At 34.8% G+C, this 27,137-nt stretch overlaps 1 protein-coding gene and 2 pseudogenes across 1 annotated transcript in view; 2 read left to right on the plus strand and 1 right to left on the minus strand.

Moving 5' to 3' along the window:
• Positions 1 to 27,137, plus strand: part of LOC125834552 (probable disease resistance protein At4g27220) — a 259,136-nt pseudogene that overhangs the window by 97,457 nt on the left and 134,542 nt on the right.
• LOC125834553 (auxin response factor 8-like) overlaps positions 2,804 to 27,137 on the plus strand; it is a 771,942-nt gene continuing 747,608 nt past the window's right edge. The window contains exon 1 of the mRNA XM_049513680.1: positions 2,804 to 2,809. The gene's annotated coding sequence lies outside the window, so the exon portion shown is untranslated. The remainder of the gene's footprint in view (positions 2,810 to 27,137) is intronic.
• On the minus strand, positions 22,236 to 25,688 carry LOC125834512 (uncharacterized; annotated as a pseudogene).

The following is a 27,137-nucleotide window of genomic DNA, read 5'->3' on the forward strand; positions in this document are numbered from 1 at the left end:
ATATTAAGTATTTTTCTCTTTATTTTTTAATTTATTCACAAGGAGTTATTTCCCATGACTTACCCCTCTTTAATTTTTACTTTTAATAATATTCATAACTCTCATAATTTTTTATGTCCATAACCTCCAAACTTAAATCTGTAAGTTTATGATGTCTTATAGTATTCCTCTATTTTGTCTATAAATTCATATTAGTTTCATGAAGATTCACATTCAAAATTATCCTTTCTCTTCTTCATCACATTGGTTTGATTTGTAACAAAAAGAAGTACATGAAGTTAAGAAATATTTCATTCTCAAGTCTTTATTTTTCATTTCCTCTATTTTGTCTATATAAATTCATATTTGATTTGTGAATGAAACTAACATGTAACAAAAAAAAGTACATGAAGTTAATAAATATTTCATTCTCAAGTCCTTATTTTTTTCATTTCCTCTATTTTGTCTATATAAATCATATTTACTTTCATGAAGATTCACATACAAATTTATCATTTCTCTTCTTCGTCAAATTTGTTTGTGAATTAACAAACATGTAACAAAAAGAAGTACATGAAGGTAAGATATATTTCATTCTCAAGTCTTTCTTTTTATTTTTATGTACTTGGACATGCTTTCTTAATATTTTATTTATGTTTGTATTATCATTCATCAAGCAAGTATGATTAAAAATAATGTCTTTGTACTTCTTAACAATGTGTTGTACGTATACAATTATTCTTTCTAATAGTTAGTTTTCCAGGTATAATATAGTTTGATTATAGTATTTGTTAGATTTTAAGAAATTATTATTATTTAATATTGTTAGTACTATTGAAAAATAATATATAAATATGTTACATATAGTTTAAATTTCTTTCTTTCTGTTGATACGATTATTTTTTATTGGTGTATGATATTTTATTTATTCATTTTTTTATTCAATTGGTTGCATATGATGAAGAGTTTGACATATGGAGCAGAATATGGTGACAGATCTACTTGCAAAGGAAGATGGTAGAAGGAAAAAAAATGAAGCATAATTATAGAGTATTTTTGCTGAATTTTGATTTTTACTTTGACTTATATTAGTAACTTAGTTACTTTTGCTAGAATTTTTAAAATTTTGATTTGTATAAATAATTTAGCTAAATGTATTGTCAATGCTAATCATTTGATCCTTTACTATTCTACTTTTTTCTTTTTTTTGTAAAGCACAATTAATATAATTGTCCCATTTCAACAACAACAAAAAAATTATGATGATTAGGAGTTTCATTTTTATAATACTTGCAAAAAAGTAATTGAAAAATAAAATATTAGTTTCATGAGGTCATCTTTTTGTGTATGTAACAATCTGTTTTCGTCACCGTAAATATATTTATAATTTTTATGCAGTCATCGATTATTATATTTTTTTTGTTCATTTTTTGTATCTTCACCCCTTATTTTCATTTATTTATTTTACAAATAACATCAATGCGTAATTATTAATACATTATGTCTAATAAAATTATACATTTGAATTATGTATAACTCATGTCTTTTCATCTTACTTGTAACTTCTAATATTAAATATTATTCATAAGTTTTGTATGTTTCATTTTTCATAATTCTTATAAATGTTTACTTAATTTTAAAAATTATAATAAACAAATGTAATAATAAAAACATAATAAAAAAATCATTTATTTTACGAAATCAGAGTTTGTATAGGAAATAGTACTCTAACTAAAGATAGAGGAAATTAAAATATATAAAATATCTTCAATGTAATACAGTATATTGTTATTTCAAAATATTACCTCTTGTTCCATTTACTTCACCACTGTAAATATTTTGTTCTACTATATACATATGAATAGTTTGCACTTAAAAAAATGTAAAAATAATAATTATATTTTATATGTTTAAAAAAATGAGAAAACGTATGATATCATAGATGAAGAGAAATATCAATATTATCTTATATATTTGATACTAACCAAAATATAAATATTACTTATTATTATCTTATAAATATTTCATATAGCCGCGCGAAGCGTGGATAATTTCACTAGTTCATCTAAATAATTTTTGATGAAAGCATCAAATTTCAAGTCAATCAGAGATCATAAAATTCATGACCACCTAAACTATGACCAAATGCAAAAAATAATTGTTTTAGGCATAGTTAAAGATTAAAATAGTTTGATTTAGATTTTCATTCTCTTTTAATAATTATCTCATGAGCATAAGGTATAATGTGTATCAACCCTTTGTCTAAGACAAACAAAATCTTTTTATATCAAATTGTCCTCTAGATTAATACATCTGAGAATTCAAGATATTATGTTTTTTTCCTTTTGAACCGGTGAAAATCTTTAGTATCTCTTCTAATGCATTAATTGAGTGTTACTAGTCGCTAATGATAATCTCCGTTCAGTAGATAATACTCAACAAAAGAAAAAAAAACATGAAAATTTTCTAATGCAATATGTACGAGTGGTTGTCACCGCCACTAACTCCATGAAGTGCATATGATATTATCTCCTGTTGCTTCATCAGTTGACCTTTGTTATGGTACCACAGTTTGTTCAAAACCACACACAAACATATATATTTTTTTAGGTTACAATACCATATTTTACAATTCAGTATACAATATCATATTTTACAATGATTGGTCAAGAAAAGGAATCTTATAAACGAAATCCTTTTCTAGCCATAGAAAACAAATTACTTTTCTGACTAATTTTTGCATCGCAGAAAACTTGTAATACAACCACGATATTATATAATTCTGGTGAAAACTTGTAACACAGCAACGGTATTATATATTTTATATAATATATTTAGATGTAAGCGAGACTCTTGATGTTAATTGTTGGAAAACTATATGCACAACGGAAGCATATTAGAATCATACTGCATACATGAATAATAGATAACCAATACGTTCATGTTAGAACACATATAATACACATAAATTTGTTGAAATTTAATTCAAGAATTACCTCTTGAAGAGTGAGAAAATACATTCAAGCAAATACACAAGTTAGATAGACCTTCAAGCGAATCAACAAAATAACAACTTTGCGGTCTTCTACGGTGATCCCAAGTTCACGTCCGAACTCTATCAATACTTGTGTGGGCAAGTATGTATAAAAAACTTATCTTTTTTCTAGGTTAGAAGAACCACTACTTATAGGGTTTCTTCCTAATCCAAAAAGGAGAAGAAAACACGCGGTCCTTTTCTTGAACAAGAAAAACAGACGCTATTCCTCATTTTTTCTAGAAAATAGGATTCTGAATTCTAATTAAATATGGGTACTGTATGGACCACAAAATTAATTATAGAGGCTTCCTATTATGGAAATAATTTCAAATAATTAATTTGAATTGTCCTTACCATAATAAATTACAAATCATTCTACTAGAAATACGTAATTGCACTTCTCTCTTTATATTTCAAAATTTCCACGGAACACTTATGAAACTCCTAGGTTAAGATCACAGATACTAATCAATAAATTAAATTACTGACGAATTTAATTCAATGATTAATTTCTTTTAGAGCACTACTTAACTTATTTTATGTGTCGGATTCATAAATCCACTTGCAAGGTTTGACATGATGAAAACTTATAAACTTCTCAAAGAGGCATATCATCAATCTCTAATATCGAGACATGAATTCCATCAACTAATTTATTATTTCACCGATATATATATTATTATTATCCAATCTTAGAATCTCATCGTTTAATAATCAAAACAATAATTTACATATACAAATCATAATAGTTATATCAGGATTAAGAATATAAGTATATTTAACAGTTTAGAGAATATGCTTTTGTCAGTCAATCTAAAACAACTATCTCTACTCGGTCCCATTCAATACATACAAAATGCACTAGCACAAGAAGTTGAAACTATACTGTTCTCATAATCAAGATAACTTATATATAATCTTATGCTACAATTGTAACGGTGGCATGTCCAATTTCCATCTTAGATTGTGAACAAAAACTTTATACTTATAAGAACTGATGATTTAATCCTCTGTGTATAAGTTAAAACACTATACACTAAATCATCTATTTTATAAGTAAACAGACACCATAAACGAATATATGATATATTAAACTTTTATTAAAACTGAATAAACAATTATTCTATAATAAATACTATATCTAAATATATGGTTAATAGTATATGTCCTAACAACTACTAACGGCAAATTCTGAAGCTTTGAGATTGATTCAGGAATATCTTTGTTAAATCGAACTTGGACATGTCTCAAATGAAACAACTTTGTAATCATAAGTGGAAATGAGTTGAAGTATTCATTTTTATTGATGATGGCCAGTACCCTGAGATACATACAAAACCAATAAATGAATATAACAGAATCGACAAGAATCTGTCAAACACACGGTCACAAAACAACAACAACATACCCAATGAAATCTTAAGTGGGGTCTGGAGAGGGTAGAGTGTACGCAGACCTTCCCACTACCTCGTGGAGGTAGAGAGATTGTTGTCGAAAGACCCTAGGCTGAAGTGCATCAAACCGAAGTGAAAGAAGAAGAAAACATAGTCGTTAATAAGAGAAACAGTATAAAGTCTACAAGAAAGAAATAATAATAACAACAAAATAGTGTGATAATCGATAGACAATAAACAACCTATGACAAGAACTACAAGGGTATGACTAGTATTACGAAAGGTACTAACAAGCCTAAACCTTTGAAGGGCATGACAACACTCCACCCCTAAATTTTCCAAGTAGTCAAAATGAAAACTATAATCCAAGAATTCATTTTTCCTTTGTAATTGTCTGCCCGATAAGCAGCCCTACTTCTGCATCTAGTAGTATGTTCTTGATGATTTGACATGATAAAATCAGCATTACGTATACTATTCAAAGAGTTAATTTTTTGCTAATTACATTACACATACTAATAGGTCACATTTCAGAAAAATGTTGAGGGGAATTCACTTAAGGAATCATAGCAATATTAGTATCAGTTAACCATGAAGACTAACACCACAAATAAAGGCGTGTAGGTCATTAGTAACTTCAGCTGCTACAATTACGGATTCATTACATTTTAACATCTTCATTTACATCTTTAGGATACTATCTGTCGTATTTGGGCCTTCGTGCTTAGCACGATCGTTGAACTTGTAAAAGATCTAATTTGCACATTAACATACTTGGAATCTATTACCTTAATCTTTGAGGTTCATTTTACATAATATGTTGTGATCGTAGTACTTTGGGAAGAATTTTATTTTGTTATTCATGATATTAGACATCTCGAAATAACTGTAGGATCAGATTCAACAATTCTACATGAATAAGGTCTCGACTTTAAGACAAACATATTCAAGTAAGGGAAATACTAAACTCCTCAATCATCATGAATAGAGTATTTACAAGCCTGATAAAACATTGTTGTGAATTCATCAGGCCCCGGGGCACTACGAGGATCCATAGTCATGAGATTGCTCTTGATTTTGTCCTCTGTAGGAAGATCAGTCAAAATATTCAGAAACTTGAAGTATTTAGTGAACTTCTCTGCCCTAAAAGAAAACTGTAACAATATTGGGGCATATTACATATAGATAGGCAGTTCCTACCATAGACATTTCTACGGTCATCTTATGAATCAAAATCAATAAAGACATGATGTATGTTATACACCCCTATTTTGGCCAAGCCTTTTGTGGAAACGTTTACAAGAAATCATTTCTAAAATTTTCAATTGATGACCAGATTTTTGTGAACTTACCAATGATGGTGAGTTCACAACCTTCCGCTAGCATGTCACTTTTTCCTTGTACCAAGTTATACGACCGGTGCATGAGCTTCACCTTCCTCTTACTTCCATTACCATTCACAACTCCTACAGCAGCAGCAAAATTCAAAGAGGGGTCCTCACAAGTACTCTGCTCTCCAGAAGGGGAATTTATCCTTAATGTGAGATTTCCTATTCAAGTATGAATTTAATTGGACCCACAACAAATATCGAACACTAGGTGAGAAAAAACAAAAAAAATGCAACGTCCTTGACCACACACCATTTTCAGGCGTTATATCTATGATTATTCCATTGAAAAAGAAAAAAGTGCTTCGATATTCAGTGCACTTACCGTACATTGGCAAGTAGTTCAATAGAAACATTTTTTTTATGGATGATATGTCCCCTTTGATATATCATTTAACTTTGTTGAAACATGTATCTAATCATTTGGTGACTCTGATCGTTCAGTAGGAGTTGGATGGCCATGATTTGAAGAAGAGATGAGGAACGCAATGCTACATTGACAGAAACTTTATGCAGGTTCACAGTGGTATGGTCTATAATTCAGATTCTCCTTTCTCTTTTTTTTGCAGTTTTTCTCACTTGAAAACTCTTTCGGATCAACTCCATAAACACAAGTATTGAACTCAAGCATCAATATCACACTAGACAAGTAAATATATCAATCAATCAACTACACATACGTCAAGTAAATATATCAATCAATCAACTACACATACGTCAATCCCAAACAAAGTGAAGAGGTATATCGACTATCTTTAAAGAAGTGTACACAACAGCAAGATAAAGAATTAAAGACAATGGTTCAGGCTTCAACATTTTATAAATATTCAGCACTTAACAGGCTAAGCCTGTAGAGAGTTCACAAATTCTATAGTATAGAGCATAACTTAAAGAAAAGAAAACTACAAACGACTAGTAAATAATACTATAGCTTCTTTCAAATAACCAAAACTATTAGTTCGAATTACTATATTATATATAGAGAAATACAAGCAAGTACTAGGTATCCACTAACATTTGAACTTCTGGGAATGCTCACTTTACTGTGCCTTCCAAGGCTTTCCTAGTCCTTGATTGGTTTTGCTTCTTCTGGATAATCTCAAGTCCTTCAGGAGTATAGTATCAAGATCAGCCCCATCCTCCTGGTCCTTGAGAGCCCTCTCACGCTGATCTTTTGGTTCCTTTGTTGCCAATGCTGAAGTTGTAGTATAATCTATTTGAGCCCCGTCCTCCTCGAACTTAGCAGCCCTCCCACAACTCTGTTTTTTTTTTTTTTGGTCGCTCCAAATACACCTCATGTCAAGGATCCTCCTCCTTTTCCTTTGGCTGTGAATTCTTTTGTTTATTTGATGAACTCCCCCTTCTCTTGCTCTTTCCTTTTCTCTTTGGATTCAAGTTTTCACTGTCACTAGGAAACAAAAATCTGTCCTCCATCAATCATAAGGACTTCATCTTTTCACACATCTTCTGCAGATTATGTTTCAGCAGGGTTGTATGACCCCTTGGCGAATTGTCATACTCTTTTGTTGATAAACTCGGATATTGAGTCTTCATTGGAATTCCCTTCTTCATCCAATTCCTGCAATGCCTTTTCAATCATCTATGACTAAACAAAACTTTGGATTAGACTATAAACTTACAAGATCAGGCTAGAAGGATCGTAAATTACATCATTAATCAACAAAATTTAGAAGAGCTAACCCCTCCTCAAAATGAAAACTACAACCAAAGAATTCATTTTTCCCCAACAATCAACCCTAATTTTTTTTTAAAAATTCCAAAAAAAAAAAAAGTAGATTAATGGGGTTGAGTAAAACTTGATACAAATCATTTAATTCTAACGAAAAGATACAAAATTTAGATGAAAAGATGAATTACCCAAGTATAAGGAAGATGAATCGAATAGTACGAAGATCAGACAAAAATCAGTTAAGGTGTTGTTGAAGAGTCGAGTTTTGGATCTCAGATAATGGCACATTGGGTTCACTGTTGGAGATTTTCACAACTCCTCTCAAATTCTCTATTTCTGCCTCCTTAATCTTTTTCTTCAGCTACTGAAACTTAGGGTTTTCACAAGTTTTTTGGTGTGTTGACATATACATCACTGCTGGTATTCCCTATTTAGAGAAGTTTTTGGGCTATTTTGTTGAGAAATTTAAATAGGGAATAGCAACAGTGATGTATCTATCAACACACCAAAAAATTTATGAAAATCCTAAGTTCAACAACTGAAGAAAAAGAATAAGGAGATAGATGGAGAAATTTGAGAGAAGAAATAGTGAAAATTTCCAACATTGAACACAATGTGCCATTGTCTGAGAACCAAAATCTTCATACACTCCTTAACCGTTTTCTATTTGTCATTCATAAATCATACTACACATGTCAATCCTCCTTACACTTGGGTAATTAAGCTTTTACATCTCAATTTTGTATCTTTTCATTACAATTAACTGATTTGTAGCAAGTTTTTCTTTCACCCCATTTATCTTTTTGTTCTTTTTTTTGAACTTTTGAAAAAATTAGTATTGATTGTTGAAAAAGAAAATGAATTCTTGGTTATAGTTTTCCTTTTGAAGAGGGGTTAACTGTTCGAAATTTTGTTGATTAACGTTGTAACTTAAGATCCTTGTGGCTAGGCCTTGTGAGTTAATAGTCTAATCCATAGTTTTCTTTTGTTACAGATGATTGAAAAGGTGTTGCACGAATTGGATGAAGAAGGGGATTCTAATGAAGACTCAATATATGAGTTTATCAAAAAAGAGTATGACAGTTTGTCAAGGGATCATATGACCCTACTCAAAGATCATCTGCAAAAGATGTTTGAAAAGGGAGAAGTCATTATGATTGATAGAGGACGGTTCTGCTTCCTAATGACAACGAGAACTTCATTTCAAAGAGTAAAAGGAAGAGTAAGAGAAGGGGAAATTCATCAATTAAGCAAAAAAAAAAGCCACAACAAAAGGTAAAAGGAGGAAGGTCCTCGACATGAGGTACATTTAGAGCAACCAATAAAACAGTGTGTTGGGCGGCTTGCTAAGTACAAGAAGGATGGGGCCAAAATAAACGATAGTACAATTTCAACATGGACAACAAAGGAACCAAAAGATCAATGATGTGAGAGAGCTCTCAAGGGCTAGGAGGACAGCGTTCATCGAGATACTATACACTTCTGAAGGACTTGAAATTATCTAGAAGAAACAAAACAATCAAGGGCTAGGAAGACGTAGGAAGGCACAGTAAAGTGAGAATTGTAGCTCCTTGAATCTCTCTTAAGAGGACAAATGGTATAAAAAAGTGGTTAAGTATCAATTTTTACTTCACCCCATTCATTTTTTTTTTTTCAAAATTTTGAAAAAATGAGGGTTGATTGTAGTTTATCGTGTATGTTTAGTGGAAAAAAATGAATTCTTGGGTTATGATTTTTATTTTGAGTCCTTGAAAATGGACCATTATTAATGACCTAGAATTGCATTCATCAACATTGTCTTGCTCATATTCTCTCTTGTCTTGATACTACCTCTGATCATCTTATACTTGGGTAACTCATCTCTTCGTATAAAATTTGTATCTTTCATTATGATTAATTGTTGGAAGTGATTTGTATAATGTTTTACTTCATCAATTATTATTTTTTCCTAAGAAAATAGGGTTGATTGTAGTTTATCACATGGGTTTGCTAAAAAAATGAATCCTTGATCTTCATTTTGAGTGTTTAGAAATGGGTCATTCTTGATGATCCAAAATTCCATTCTTTCTTGTCTTCATAACTACTCTCATTGTCATCCTAATACTTGGGTAACTAATCTCTTCAGATGATTTTTTTAAATCTTTAATTATGATTAATAATTGTTGTAAGTGATTTGACTGAAATTTTACTTCATCCTTAATCTTTTTTTTTTTTGAAAAAAATTAGGGTTGATTGAGGAAATCATACATCTTAGATAGAACAATCAATGTAACCCACAAGTGCGGTTTGGAGAGGATTGAATATACATAGTCTTTACCTCTATCTTTGCAGGTATAAATGTTATTTTAGATTGACTCCCATCTAAAATAATATGTAACTGACACATGAAAGTAAGAAAGAAAAAGAGACAACAAAATAAAAATGTATAAATAAGTGTAGCAACAAATATTAATGCACCGTGGAGAAAGAGAAACTATTCAGTACTTAAATCGTGAAGTAGGGCATCACTCAACTATCTACTAGTTTTCTACCCTAATCCTCGACCATCATACCTTCTTATATATGGTCATGTCCTTAGTCAGTTGAAAATGTATCATGTCCTATAAAATCAACTCCCTCTAATTCTTTTTCGACCAACATATACCTTGCATAACTCATTACGTACGACCAACCTCACATACATTCTCACAAATACATCCTCACACTTCCTATTCACATGTCTGAACCATATCATTCTCGCTTCTCTCACCGTGTCTATCGTGGAGACTACTCACACCTTGTGTAGTATAACTTCATTCTTAATCATATCTCCTAGTATGCCTACATATCCATTTGAATATTTTCATCTGCACTACCTTCATTTGCATCATACGATAGTGTTGGTCTAACCACCACAGTATATAACTTATGTTTAAGCCTTAGTGACATATTTTTATCGCATAGTATACTAGAGGTGAACCCTCATTTTATCCACCCTACTCCACTACGGTGTGCGGCATAATCATCAATCAACATATCTCCTTAAATTATCGACCGATGATAATTAAAGTCTTGAATATGACTAGTCCATCAATCTTCATTTTCAGCTCCACCTCACAGGTTATCAATGAACTTTCACTCTAGGTACAATCAATTCAATGAAATTTAATTTAGAATACCTACTGAAACATTAAATAATAAATCAAGAATACTAAAATAACTAGGCAAGAGTGACAACATATCTAAATAAAATATCAAAACAAGAACGATAGAACCTGGATTTAATTGAGGGTCGTCCAAATGATGAAGAATGATCAGACGATGTCAAAACCATCGAAGTTCATCAAGCTAGCGGTGGATCGAAGGAACTAGGTCACCTCAAAATTCATCGTCAAAAAGGGTTTGATTTTACCATACATGTTGCTTTGCATACATAAAACACACACATACACAAAGTGAAAGAGGATGAAAGAGATAGAGAAAGAAATAACGGGGCAATTTGATGCTTGACTCCAACCAAGAAGTATAAGAAAAGAAGGGGTAGAGAGAAAAAAAAAAAAAAGAGGGAGGGGGCGGAGAAAGGCAGGGGGAAGGGAGAGAAATAAAGAGAAGAAGGAGCCCTTATTAAGAGAAATTCACTTTATTGTCGTATATTCTAATTTCAATGATCTCATATCTCTGGTATATGTAAATTTATTCATTATTAAGATATTAACAAACAATGAACATTCAAATTACAATATATGTTTTGGGTAAATGGATATAGACCATATTGTGGTATTAATTGCAATTCCTTAATTGTTTTTAGAGTTATGAAGAAAAGTTTGTCACGATTCAAAAAATGGACATGATGACACTCATCTAAACCCACCAAGATTGGTCAACCTAAAATCCAACAATATGAAAGAAATGTGGAAAATAAATTAACAATAGCATAAGTGCGGAAAACTTAGCCAAAATGATAAACTCCCCCAAAATTTGGATGTCACGTGTACAATCCTCTAATACATGAAAATGAATTGAAAGATAAATACAACTTTCAATATTTTTGTTTCTCGAATAGAATAAAACATAAAATAAGGAACAAGAGGGTCGGCGGGGATGACAAACAGCTACCTCTCAAAATATTCTAAAAGCCTTGGAGAAAAATGAAGGAGAAAGATCACATAGGTCCGCGCTTAGAAACTACAAAATGTAGAAACAAGTAGTGAGTACCAAACAACACGGTACTTAGCAAGCAACCCACTAAACAAGGTAAACTAAAACAGAATAAACTACTTCTTTCATTCCAATTGAACTGCCTTAACCACAACCTTTTGTTTATTTGATTAACTCCCCTTTCTCTTGATTTTCCCTTTTCTCTTTGGATTCAAGTTTTTGCTATCACCAGCAAGCAAAAGCTGTCCCCCATCAATCATAAGGACTTCACTCTTTTCACACATCTTTTGCAGAAGTTGTATGAGCCCTTAGCAAATTGTCATACTCTTTCATTGATAAACTCGGATATTGAGTCTTCATTAGAATCCCCTTCTTCATCCAATTCTTGCAATGCCTTTTCAATCATGTATGATAAAACAAAACATTGGATTAGACTATAAACTCACAAGATCGGGCCACAATGATCGTAAATTACATCATCAATCAACAAAATTCAGAAGAGCTAACCCCTCCTCAAAATGAAAACTACAACCAAATAATTCATTTTCCCCAACAATCAACCCTAATTTTTTCAAAAATTCGAAAAAAAGAAAGATAAATGGGATTGAGTAAAACTTAGTACAAATCATTTAATTCTAACAAAAAGATACGAAATTCAGATAAAAGATGAATTACCCAAGTATAAGGAAGATGAATCGAATAGTACAAAGATCAGACAAAAATCAGTTAAGGTGTTGTTGAAGAGTCGAGTTTTGGATCTCAGATAATGGCACATTGGGTTCACTGTTGGAGATTTTCACAACTCCTTCTCTCAAATTCGCTATTTCTATCTCCTCAATCTTTTTCTTTAGCTGCTAAAACTTAGGGTTTTCACAAGTTTTTTGGTGTGTTGACAGATACATCACTGCTGGTATTCCCTATTTAGAGAAGTTTTTGGGCTATTTTGTTGAGAAATTTAAATAGGGAATAGCAACAGTGATGTATCTATCAACATACCAAAACATTTATGAAAATCCTAAGTTCAGCAGCTGAAGAAGAAGAATAAGAAGATAGATGGAGAAATTGAGAGAAGAAATAGTGAAAATTTTCAACATTGAACACAATGTGCCATTGTCTGAGATACAAAATCTTCATACACTCCTTAATCGTTTTCTATTTGTCCTTCATAAACAATACTACACATGTCAATCCTCCTTACACTTGGGTAATTAAGCTTTTTCATCTCAATTTTGTATCTTTTCATTACAATTAACTGATTTGTAGCAAGTTTTTCTTTCACCCCATTTATCTTTTTGTTCTTTTTTTTGAACTTTTGAAAAAATTAGTATTGATTGTTGAAAAAGAAAATGAATTCTTGGTTATAGTTTTCCTTTTGAAGAGGGGTTAACTGTTCGAAATTTTGTTGATTAACGTTGTAACTTAAGATCCTTATGGCCAGGCCTTGTGAGTTAATAGTCTAATCCATAGTTTTCTTTTGTTACAGATGATTGAAAAGGTGTTGCACGCATTGGATGAAGAAGGGGATTCCAATGAAGACTCAATATATGAGTTTATCAAAAAAGAGTATGACAGTTTGTCAAGGGATCATATGACCCTACTCAAACATCATCTGCAAAAGATGTTTGCAAAGGGAGAAGTCATTATGATTGATGGAGGACGGTTTTGCTTCCTAATGACAACGAGAACTTCATTTCAAAGAGTAAAAGGAAGAGTAAGAGAAGGGGAAATTCATCAATTAAGAAAAAAAAAAGCCACAACAAAAGGTAAAAGGAGGAGGGTCCTCAACATGAGGTACATTCAGAGCAACCAATAAAACAGTGTCATCGGCGGGTTGCTAAGTACAAGAAGGATGGGGCCAATATAAACGATAGTACAATTTCAACATGGACAACAAAGGAACCAAAAGATCAATGATGTGAGAGAGCTCTCAAGGTCTAGGAGGACAGCGTTCATCGAGATACTATACACTTCTGAAGGACTTGAAATTATCTAGAAGAAACAAAACAATCAAGGGCTAGGAAGACGTAGGAAGGCACAGTAAAGTGAGAATTGTAGCTCCTTGAATCTCTCTTAAGAGGACAAATGGAATAAAAAAATGGTTAAGTATCAATTTTCACTTCATCCCATTCATTTTATTTTTTTCAAAATTTTGAAAAAATGAGGGTTGATTGTAGTTTATCGTGTATGTTTAGCGGAAAAAAAATGAATTCTTGGGTTATGATTTTTATTTTGAGTCCTTGAAAATGGACCATTATTAATGACCTAGAATTGCATTCATCAACATTGTCTTACTCATATTCTCTCTTGTCTTGATACTACCCCTGATCATCTTATACTTGGGTAACTCATCTCTTCGTATAAATTTTGTATCTTTCATTGTGATTAATTAGTGTAAGTGATTTGTATAGTGTTTTACTTCATCAATTATTATTTTTTCCTAAGAAAATAGGGTTGATTGTAGTTTATCACATGGGTTTGCTGGAAAAAAATGAATTTTTGATCTTCCTTTTGAGTGTTTAGAAATGGGTCATTCTTGATTATCCAAAATTCTATTCTTTATTTCTTATCTTGTCTTCATAACTACCTCATTGTCATCCTAATATTTGGGTAACTCATCTCTTCATATGATTTTTTTAATCTTTAATGATGATTAATTGTTGTGAGTGATTTCAATGAAATCTTACTTCATCCTTAATCTTTTTATCAAAAAATTAGGGTTGATTGAGGAAATCATACATCTTAGATATAACAATCAGTGTAACCACACAAGTTGGGTTTGGAGAGGAATGAATGTACATAGCCTTTACCGACCTCAAAAGATATGTAAATGACACATGAAAGTAAGAAAGAAAAAGATATAACAAAACAAAAATGTATAAATAAGTTTAGCAACAAATATTAATGCACCGTGGAGAAAGAGAAACTATTCAATTCTTATATCGTGAAGTAGGACAACATTCAACTATCTACTAGCTTTTTATCCTAATCCTCGACCATCATACCTTCTTATATAAGGTCATGTCCTTAGTCGGATGAAGTTGTATCATGTCCTGTAAAATCAACTACCCCTAATTCTTTTTCGACATACATATACCTTGCCTAACTTATTACGTACGACCAAGCTCTCATACATCCTCACTAATACACTCTCACACTTCCTATTCACATGTCTGAACCATATCATTCTCGCTTCTCTCATCGTGACTATCATGGAGGCTACTCACACCTTGTGTAGTATAACTTCATTCTTAATCATCTCTTTCCTAGTATGCCTACTTATCCATTTGAATATTTTCATCTCCACTACATTCATCTGCCTCATACATAGTGTTGGTCTAACCACCACAATATATAACCTATGTTTAAGCCTTAGTGACATTTTTATCGCATAGTATACTAGAGGTGAACCTTTACTTTATCCAACCCACTCCACTACGGTGTGCGGCATCATCATCAATCAACATGTCTCCTTAAATTATCGACCGAAGATATTTAAAGTCTTGAGTATGACTAGTCCATCAACTTCATTTTCACCTCCCCCACATGGGTTATCAGTGAACTTGCACTCAAGGTAACATCAATTCAATGAAATTTAATCTAGAATGCCTACTGATACATTAAATAATAAATTAAGACTACTAAAATAACTAGGCAAGAGTGACAACATATCTAAATAAAATATCAAAACAAGAACGATCGAACCTGGATGTAATTGAGGGTCATCCAAATGATGAAGAATGATCAGACGATGTCAAAACCATCGAAGCTCATCAAGCGGTGGATCAAAGGAACTAGGTCACCTCAAAATTCATCGTCCAAAAGGGTTTGATTTTACCATACATGTTTCTTCGCATACACAAAACACACACATACACAAAGCGAAAGAGGAGGAAAGAGATCGAGAAAGAAGTAAAGGGGCAATTTACGATGTTTGACTCCAACCAAGAAGTATAAGAAAAGAAGGGGGGTAAAGAGAAGAAAGAGAGGGGGGGGAGGGGGAAGCGGAGAAAGGGAGGGGGCGGAGAAAAGGAGGGGGGGAAAGAGAGAAATAAAGAGAAGAAGGAGCCCTAATTAAGCGAAATTCACTTTATTGTCGTATATTCTAATTTCAATGTTGTTGTATGTCTGGTGTATGTAAATTTATTCATTATTAAGATATTAATAAATAATGAACATTCAAATTACAATATATGTTTTTGGGTAAATGGATATAGACCATATTGTGGTATTAATTGCAATTCCTTAATTGCTTTTAGAGTTATGAAGAAAAGTTTGTCACGATAAAAAAATGGACATGATGACTCATCTAAACCCACCAAGACAGGTCAACAAAAAATCCAACAATATGAAAGAAATGTGGAAAATAAATCAACAAATCATAAGTGTGGAAAACTTGGCCAAAATGATAAACTCCCCCAAAATTTGGTTGTCACATGTACATGCCTCCAATACATGAAAACAAATTGAAAATAAATACAAGTTTCAATGTTTTTGTTTCTCGAATAGAACAAAACATACAATAAGGAACAAGAGGGTCGACCGGGATGACAAGCAACTACCTATTAAAATCTTCTAAAAGCTTCGGAGAAAAATAAAGGAGATAGATCACACGGGTCCGCCCTTAGAACCTAGAAAAGTGTAGAAGCAAGTAAGGTAAAACTAAAATAGAATAGAGTACTTCTTTCATTCCAACTGAACTGCCTCAACTAAAACTTGCAGAGGAAATAGCCCAACCAATAGTTTACAGTACACAACTCATAAAGCTTAACAATCATAGTCCAACCATCACAGTTCAACGATCAACAAGTATCAAGTTCATAAATCATGAGTATCAAGTATCTCGAAACTCTAAAAGACATTGAAAACCATTTGTTTATCAACTTCAGCCTTTCAAAAAAAATTCCTAATTTATAACTTTTCACTCAAAACTCAAAACCAAATTCAAAATCCAATTAAAAATCACTCGGGGTAAAACGGTAATTTTATGAAAATTCTAAAAATGACCTTACCGGTCATTACATTATTCACCACTAAAAACCATGTTCTTTCTCGAATATAAAGTAAAAGAAGTATCTAAAGCCTCGAAAAGTTGGAATATCTACAATGCATGTCATTCTCCGTCTCCCTAGTCGCATTACCAACTGAACGGTGCTTCCATTGTACTTTCACTAAAGCAATTTCTTTGGTCCAATCAGACCTGCATATCCAAGATAGTTATAGGCTCTTCCTCAAAAGACAAGACTGAACCCAACACTGCTGAAGCAAGCGAAAGCACATGGAACTCATCCAACACGTACTTCTAAAACATAGAGACATGAAACACAAGATGCACAACTTACAAACTATGTGGTAAGGTCAACTTAGAGGCTGCCTCGCTCACTCGGCTTAAAATCTCAAAAAGGCCAACAAATTTAGGGATAAATTTTCCCTTCTTCTCGGGCCTCATCACACCCTTTATGGGTGATACTTGAAGCTAAACATGATCACCCTCCATGAACACTAAGGCCCAAACTCTATGGTTTTCATAACTCTTTTATCGACTCTAAGCTATCAGTAGTCTACCCTAAATCATACAAACTTGCTCCATAGAATCTCTGAACAAGTCGGTATCTAAAGAGTCCATCTTAATCGAATCAAACCAACAAATTAGTAATCTACACCATTTGCCATGAAATGCCTCAAATGGGGCCATCTGAATACCAGAGTGATATCTATTGTTGTAGATAAACTCTACTAAAGCAAGTGTTAATCCCATCGAGCACCAAAATCAATCACACAAGCTCAAAGCATATCCTCTAACACCTGAATTGTCCGCTCGAACTAACCATCTGTCTGAGAGTTAAAAGTTGTTCATATATAACCGAGTACCCAAATCATATTGTAAAGCCCTCCAAAAGTGAAAAGTGAACAATGCACGTAGGTCAGAGACAATAGAAATAGGCACCCCATGAAGTCAAACTATATGATTCAGAAATTCTCTATCATATACTTCACTCGATCAAGGATGAAATAGGCGGACTTGGTCAGCCTATCAATGACCACCCAAATAGAGTCGTGACCATTTACGGTAGTAGGCAAACCAACAGCAAAGTCCATGGTAATCTATTCCCACTTTCCAATAGGAATATACATCCTTTGAGATACACCTCTAGGTTGTTAGTGCTCACACTTGTCCTGTTGGCAAATAAAGCATCTAGAAACAAAATATGCAATATCATTTTTCATTCTACACCACTAGTAATGTTGACTCAGATCATGATATATCTTCGTTGCTCCTTGATGGATAGAATATTGAGAAAAGTGGGCCTCCGCTAGAACCAATCTAATAAACTCGCCCACCTTTGGCACACGTATTTTGTCTCCGATCCTTAAGACACCGTCAGAATCAAATACAACCTCCTTAGCTTCCCCTCTCAACACCTTGTCTTGAATAAGACACAACTTATCATCATTGAACTAGCGCTCACGGATCTACTCAAATAGAAAAGACCGGGCCTCTACAAAAGTAATCAAACCACCACTTGCCTCAGAAAGTTGCAACTGAAAAAAACTGTTGGCTAACCTCTGAACATCTCTAGCCAACGGTCTCTTGTCAATATTGATGGTGACAAGACTCCCCATACTAGAAGTCCTTCTACTTAAAGTATCAGCCACCATATTGGCCTTCCCCGGGTGATACACGATGGTGATATCATAGTCCTTCAGTAACTAAAGTCATTCATACTACCTTAAGTTCATACCAACCGAACCACCTCAACTACAACCTACATAAAAATCAGCCTAACCTAACAATTTACAATATGCAAATCACAAGGCTTAACAATCATAGTCCGATAGTTATATGTCACGCCCTGAGCCTACACCCTGAGCGTGGCCGGCACTCGAAGACCATTGTTGGCCCCAAGCGAACCCTTGGCATGGATTTCTTAATTCAACGGAAACCTAACTCAACAGAATAACACCATGCCATGCAAGGACATAAAACAACTTAACTGATAAAATCTAGCCTAAAAAGGCAACTCGAGTCTCAAAATAGAATATTTACATATATACATAGATGAGAGACTCAATACTAACTGACTGATTGTCTGTCTATGAAGCCTCTATAACACTGAGATGTATGTTGGGACAGACCCTGCAACATCCTAATAAGACAAAATTGCAGAAAAACAAAATAACCGAGTCCTCCGGAATGCAAAGAGGCTCACCACTGACTCTGGAGTGCTCAGCTGGATCAACGACGTGATGAATGCTGATCCTGGGTACCTGCGTCTGCATTATAATAAGATGCAGGCCCACTGGCATCAGTACATTGAATGTACGAGTATGAGAGCTGGAAAGCTAAACAACAACTTAAGCTTGAAAGGAGTACAAAAGAACTCTTACTTTGGCTTTGTTCAACTCATGAATAACCGAACTCAATATAAAGCAATAAGGCACATGCAATATATAAAGCTTGTAAAACAGTGTAAACTACTTAGTTCGTTAAGGATAAAACGATAACAAACTCAACTTTACTTATATAAAAGTAATATAACTTTTGTGGGAGATTCTTTAACCGACAACCACCTCTATGAGCCCTAGTGATGATACAACGTTTTACCTCACGTTGCCCAAGGACCATCATATACCTTGCCGTGATATAGGACCTTACTTTACTTAGTGAATCCACTAGCTTAATCTTACGTGATCATCTAAAAAGAATGACCCATCAAGTCTTATGTTGGCTACATAGTTCTTATGGAGAGTTGAGTTAATATGAACTCGATTCCCCAATTCGGTGCACAATACTACTCCCAAAAATACTTTGGCTCATATGTGTTTTAAACACAAACTTCTTTCTTTTAGTTTGAGATAATTGCTCAAAACTTAGCCCAAAGGCTCTTGAAAACTCTTTCTAAAAAGAACATATCAAAACCATATTTTAATATGATCATTGATGACTCGGGAAAGTCATACTGCATAAACATTGATGGTATATCTAGAGACCATACTGTTTAAACATTGATGACATACTCAATTGTCATACTAATCATGTTTTAGAAACTCTTTTGCAAAACTCATCATATTCTTATAAAGAGATGGTACTCAAACTGCTCAAAACTCTTTTGGAAATCTCAGTTTCCTCTCATCCCAAATGTGAAAACATTTATAAACTTCTTTGGGAATACTTAGTTCCCTAATAACTTTTGAGAAATGAACTTGGCTCTTTACTCTTGGCTAAACTTGAAACTCTATGCTCTTTACTCAACTTGAAACTCTATACTTAACTGGAAACTCTATACTTAACTTGGAACTCTAGCCTTAAAATGAAGTTAAAACGTTCAATAAAGACTCTTGGAAAACCTTAAAGACTTGCTTTGACTTACTTAACTTCTAAGCTTGACTCTAATTTCACTTGACTTCTAACTTCACTTGACTTGATCCTAACTCACCTAGAATTGGATTATGGATTCAAGGTATAAGATCACATGTTTATGGATGAGTTCTTGACGTTTAGACGTACCTTAGAGTATTGGAAACAATTATAAAACATAGGTATATTACCAAGGAACATGTATGAAAAAATGGGAAATGAAAGGTAAAGGGAAGGATTGGAGTCCTTGGCGCTCTATGAGGCGCGGGGTGCCAGCCCTCAAACTTCATACGGGCCTGCTGGGTGTTCTGTCAGGCGATTTGCCCCAAGGGGAAAGTCCAGCGTCCATTTTTGGGCTGCACTGGCTGGCGCGACACCCCAGCCTTTTTCCCCCAAAAATCCGACTTTTTCCCCTTGTTTCTTTCCAACTCTAAACCGTCTTAACCTCAAAGGTTCCAGCAGCAAACACTTAGAATCATAAAGACCCTTAATATACAATAGATTCAACTCAAAATCACAACCGGAAACATGTACTAAACCAACAAGAAACTTCAACAACACAACCATAAGAATTCAACAACCATAACAAATCTTTCTCGGAATTAAAAATGAGTTTGGCGTGTGGGGGAAAGAACCAGCCCAACACTATGATCTCACATACCTAATAGGGATCACCCCCAACGATATCCACGACGATCTTGACGAAATCCTTGCTTCTTCTTCTCTTTCTCCTCTTCTTTCTATCTTCTCTCCAAAACCCTAACTCTCACTTTTATAAAGGGAAAACTGATTTTAAATTAGTTTAAAACCTTAATATAACCAAAAGAAATGGTTAGGGAAAAGACCTATATACCCTTAAAATTTCCGGACGGACTTCCCTGCCAACTGCCCAACTTCCAAAGGGGATAAATCACTCATAGGAACTCGGAATCGAGCAAACTCGGTGGCGTTGGAAATATCATTCCAAAAGCTTTCCAGACATAACTGAAAATTCACCTAACTCATTCTGATCTAGGAGTTATGACTGTTCAAAGTTGAACAAAAACTCACTTTTTTTCCATACTTAGCTAAATTTTCCAGATTTTTAATTCTTTCCAAAAATGACTATTTCCAATTCTATGCTTCTTCATAGATATTTCAAATTGCCGGATGTTACAATATCTCCCCCTTGGGAACACTCGTCCTCGAATGAGATTACTCTTACTAAGCTATAAAGCCAAACCTCTTGACTATGGAATAGGTAATCATCTCAATTATCCTTGAAATCAATCCCACAATCCAAGTTGATACCTCAAAACACCATCTCCCCTTTGTTCAAAAGCCATTATTGCTTATGAACATTTTGCCCGTAATTCCGGCAAGATAGGGTCTGGGTCTTTCTCACCTTCTACTTCTGACACAAATGATGACTCGGCCCCGCTCGTCACTTCTATTCCTCCTTCTGCGGAATCTATAAGTCTGACTCCCAGGCGTGCCAGTCTGTGCACATCTTTGCTAACTCTCTCTTTTCTTTCCTTCTTCAATATGGGCGGTGCTACCCATAGACAACTTGCTTAAAGAATCAGTAACAACATTAACCTTACCAGGGTGATAAAGAAAACTCATGTCATCATCCTTGAGTACCTTAACCACTCTCTCTCTATTTTAGATTAAGCACATTCTAAGTGAACACACCCACATGAACATCATACAACAATGACGCCATATCTTCAAAACAAAAACTACAATAGCCAACTCTAGCTCATCACATTACACCCCGATTCGCCTAAACTCGATTACTGATCTCAAATCCATTTTAGATTTAGATACCCAGTATGTACTCAAGAACCAAATATCATAACTGGGTGGTAGTCAACTTCTCTTTCCATTCCTGAAAACTTTCCTTGCAAGCTTCGGACCGTTGAAACTTCGTTGTTTTTTAGTCAACCTGGTCAAATAAAACCCTTATCTACTAGATCCCTTTAATTGCTCTTTCAACTTTTTCAACTCTGCTGGTGCCATTCTATATGGCAGAAAAGAGATAGGACAAGTATATGGAATAATGTCTATGCCGAAATCTATTTCTCTCTCAGGAGGAATTCCGGGTAGGTCATCAGGAAAAACTTCTGGAAACTCTCTTACTATAGGAACTGACTGAAAAGGAGGTATCTCAACATCAGAGTCATTAACTCGAATGAAGTGATAGATACAACCCTTCGAAACTAACTTTCTCGCCTTGAGGTACGAAAATGAAACGACCCTTAGGCACTGCTGAACTACTACTCCACTCTATGACTGGCTCACTAGGTTGCTCAGGTATAACGTCAAAGTTCATAGCAACATAAGGAATTAGAAAAAAAAATAAACTCGCTTTGGGGTCTAGCAAAGCAGAAACAACAAAGTCAAAGACTCGAATCATACCAGTGACAACATCCGGTGAATCCTCTTACTCTTGGCGACTGTTGATTGCGTAGAGGCGGTTTGCTCCTCCGCGCCAGTACTAGAAGTAGCTCCTCTAGATACCATCCTGTCTGGGGGATCAACTGATGAAGCTTAGGCCCTATTGCTCAAATTTCCACTACCTTGCATGTTCTTAGGGCACTCCTTCATGAAGTGACCCTCTTGTCCACACTTAAAACAACATGTCTGGCCATCACGACACTTACCTGGGTGGGTTCTACCACACCTAGCACATGCAAGAGCCTTACTACTCCTTGGTACCATACTGCCTTGAGGATAGGCAAGTCTAACCTTGAAACTATAGGAATTTCTATTGTACCCATCTTTGTTCTCAGGTGCAAGTGCACTAGCAGATGGTGGAGCAGGTCCCTTCTGTTTCTGTGGGAGGGATGACTGATTAGCATCATTCTTTTGCTACCTGAACTCGTCCCCTATTATCTTAGCACTCTTATCCTTAAACTCTTCTCTATCCTTCAGCTTATCCTCCCCAACTTGTTGTAAATGGATCATAAATCTTGCTAGGTCAATATCCCCTATCAGTATAGCTGCCTTGCCTTCCTTGCTTGACTGACGAGATAACCCAGCAACATATAAACTCATTCTACTCCTCATGTTCGCAACCATTTCCGGAGCATAGCGGGAAAGTTGTGTGAACTTCAGACTGTACTCATGAACACACATAGACTCCGGATTAAAGGTGAGAAACTCTTTTATCTTTGCCTCACGCAACTCACGAGGAAAGAAACGCCCCATGAGAGCACTCTCAAACACAACCCAACTCACTACTGGCGCATCCTCAGCCCTATTCTTTTTCCATTGGTCGAACCAGATTCTAGCAACACCCTTCAATTGGTATGCAGCTATTTCCACCCTCTCTGACTCAGCAACATGCATCACATCAAATATCTTTTTAAGCTCCTCAATGAAGTTCTCCAGATTCTCACTAATACTTAAACCTGTGAAGCTTGGTGGGTTCATCCTTAAGAGTTCACGGATCCTTGAAGTATCAACCACTTCGTGTCGATTATCTCTCTGCCCAACATGATAGGTCGCAACTTGACTTAACATCCGGATAGCTTCACGAAAATCAGCATATTCGATCTGTTCTTGGGTTTGCACTTCTAGGGCATTTGGTAACTCTTGTTCCTCAACACTCTTCATAACTGGACGAACTCTGATTGCTCTTCGTGGAGGCAAAATCCTCTGAAAACACGCGCAAGCACGTCCGCGCTTAGAACCTAGAAAAGTGTAGAAGCAAGTAAGGTAAAACTAAAATAGAATAGAGTACTTCTTCCATTCCAACTGAACTACCTCAACTACAATTTGCAGAGGAAATAGCCCAACCTAATAGTTTACAATACACAACTCATAAAGCTTAACAATCATAGTCCAACCATCACTGTTCAACGATCAACAAGTATCAAGTTAATAAATCATGAGTATCAAGTATCTCGAAACTCCAAAAGACATCAAAAACCATTTGTTTATCAACTTCAACCTTTCAAAAATAATCCCTAATTTATAACTTTTCACTCAAAACTCAAAACCAAATTCAAAATCCAATCAAAAATCACTCGGGGTAAAACGTTAATTTTATGAAAATTCTAAAAATGACCTTACGGGTCATTACATTATTCACCACTAAAAACCATGTTCTTTATTGAATATAAAGTAAAAGAAGTATCTAAAGCCTCGAAAAGCTGGGAATATCTGCAATGCATGTCATTCTCCGTCTCTCTGGTCGCATTACCAATTGAACGGTGCTTCCACTCTACTTTCACTAAATCAATTTCCTTGGTCCAATCAGACATGCATATCCAAGATAGTTATAGGCTCTTCCTCAAAAGACAAGTCTGAACCAACACTACTGAATCAAGCGAAAGCATATGGAACTCATCCAACACGTACTTCTAAAACATAGAGACATGAAACACAAGATGCACAACTTACAACTATGTGGTAAGGTCAACTTAGAGGCTGCCTCTCTCACTCGACTTAAAATCTCAAAAAGGCCAACAAATTTAGGGCTAAGTTTTCCCTTCTTCTCGGACCTCATCACACCCTTTATGGGTGACACTTGAAGCTAAACATGATCACCCTCCATGAACACTAAGGCCCAAATTCTATGGTTTTCATAACTCTTGTATCGACTCTAAGCTATTAGTAGTCTACCCTGAATCATACAAACTTGCTCCATAACATCTCTGAACAAGTCGATATCTAAAGAGTCCATCTTAATCAAGTCAAACCAACAAATCAGTGATCTACACCATTTGCCATGAAATGCCTCAAATGGGGCCATCTGAATACCAGAGTAATATCTATTGTTGTAGATAAACTCTACTAAAGGCAAGTGTTGATCCCATCGAGCACCAAAATCAATCACACAAGCTCAGAGCATATCCTCTAATACCTGAATCGTCCGCTCGAACTAACCATCTGTCTGAGAGTTAAAAGTTGTTCATATATAATCGAGTACCCAAATCATATTGTAAAGCCCTCCAAAAGTGAGAAGTGAACAATGCGCGTAGGTCAGAGACAATAGAAATAGGCACCCCATGAAGTCAAACTATATGATTCAGAAATTCTCTATCGTTTACTTCACTCGATCAGGGATGAAATAGGCGGACTTGGTCAGCCTATCAATGACCACCCAAATAGAGTCGTGACCACCTACGATAGTAGGCAAACCAACAGCAAAGTCCATGGTAATCTATTCCCACTTTCCAATAGGAATATACATCTTTTGAGATACACATCTAGGTTGTTAGTGCTCACACTTAACCTGTTGGTAAGTAAAACATATAGAAACAAATTATGCAATATCCTTTTTCATTTCACACCACTAGTAATGTTGACTCAGATCATGATATATCTTCATCACTCCTTGATGGATAGAATATTGAGAAAAGTGGGCCTCCGCTAGAACCAATCTAATAAACTCGCCCACCTATGGCACACCTATTTTGTCTCCGATCCTTAAGACACCGTCAGAATCAAATACAACCTCCTTAGCTTCCCCTATCAACACCTTGTCTCGAATGAGACACAACTTATCATCATTGAACTAGCGCTCATGGATCTACTCTACTAGGAAAAACTGGGCCTCTACAAAAGTAATCAAACCACCACTTACCTCAGAAAGTTGCAACTGAACAAAATTGTTGGCTAACCTCTGAACATCTCTAGCCAATGGTCTCTCGTCAATATTGATGGTGACAAGACTCCCCATACTGGAAGTCCTTCTACTCAAAGTATCAGCCACCATATTGGCCTTCCCCGGGTGATACACGATGGTGATATCATAGTCCTTCAGTAACTCAAGTCATTCATATTGCCTTAAGTTCATACCAACTGAACCACCTCAACTACAACCTACATAGAAATCAGCCTAACCTAACAACTTACTATATGCAAATCACAAGGCTTAACAATCATAGTCCGATAGTCATATGTCACGCCCCGAGCCTACACCCTGGGCGTGGCCGGTACTCGGAGACCATTGTTGGCCCCAAGCAAACCCTTGGCCTGGTTTTCTTAACTCAGTGACAACCTAACTCAACAGAATAACTCCATTCCATGCAAGGACATAAAACAACTTAACTGATAAAATCTAGCCCAAAAAGGCAACTCGAGTCTCAAAATAGAATATTTACATATATACATAGAGAAGAGACTTAATACTAACGGACTGACTGTCTGTTTATGAAGCCTCTATAACACTGAGATGTATGTTGGGACAGACCCTACAACATCCTAATAAGACAAAATTGCAGAAAAACGAAATAATCGAGTCCTCCGGAATGCAAAGAGGCTCACCACTGACTCTGGAGTGCTCAGCTGGATCAACGGCGTGCTGAATGCTGATCCTGGGTACCTGCGTCTGCATCATAATAAGATGCAGGCCAACTGGCATCAGTACATTGAATGTACGAGTATGAGAGCTGGAAAGCTAAACAACAACTTAAGCTTGAAAGGAGTACAAAGGAACTCTTACCTTGGCTCTGTTAAACTCATGAATAACCGAACTCAATATAAAGCAATAAGACACATGCAATATATAAAGCTTGTAAAACAGTGTAAACTACTTAGTTCGTTAAGGATAAAACGATAACAAACTCAACTTTACTTATAGCAAAGTAATATAACTTTTGTGGGAGATTCTTTAACCGACAACCACCACTATGAGCCCTAGTGATGATACAACGTTTTACCTCACGTTGCCCAAGGACCATCATATATCTTGCCGTGATATAGGACCTTACTTTACTTAGTGAATCCACTAGCTTAATCTTACGTGATCATCTAAAAAGAATGACCCGTCAAGTCCCATGTTGGCTACATAGTTCTTATGGAGAGTTGAGTTAATATGAACTCGCTTCCCCAATTCGGTGCTTAATACTACTCCCAAAAATACTTTGGTTTATAAGTGTTTTAAACACAAACTTCTTTCTTTTAGTTTGAGATAATTGCTCAAAACTTAGCCCAAAGGCTCTTGAAAGCTCTTTCTAAAAAGAACATATCAAAACCATATTTTAATATGATCATTGATGACTCGGGAAAGTCATATTGCATAAACATTGATGTTATATCTAGAGACCATACTGTTTAAACATTGATGACATACTCAATTGTCATACTAATCATGTTTTAGAAACTCTTTCGCAAAACTCATCTTTTTCTTAAAAAGAGATGGTACTCAAACTGCTTAAAACTC

This window comes from Solanum verrucosum, unplaced genomic scaffold, assembly GCF_900185275.1.
Source record: "Solanum verrucosum unplaced genomic scaffold, falcon-dt-bn FXZP01000287.1, whole genome shotgun sequence".
NCBI lineage: Eukaryota > Viridiplantae > Streptophyta > Magnoliopsida > Solanales > Solanaceae > Solanum > Solanum verrucosum.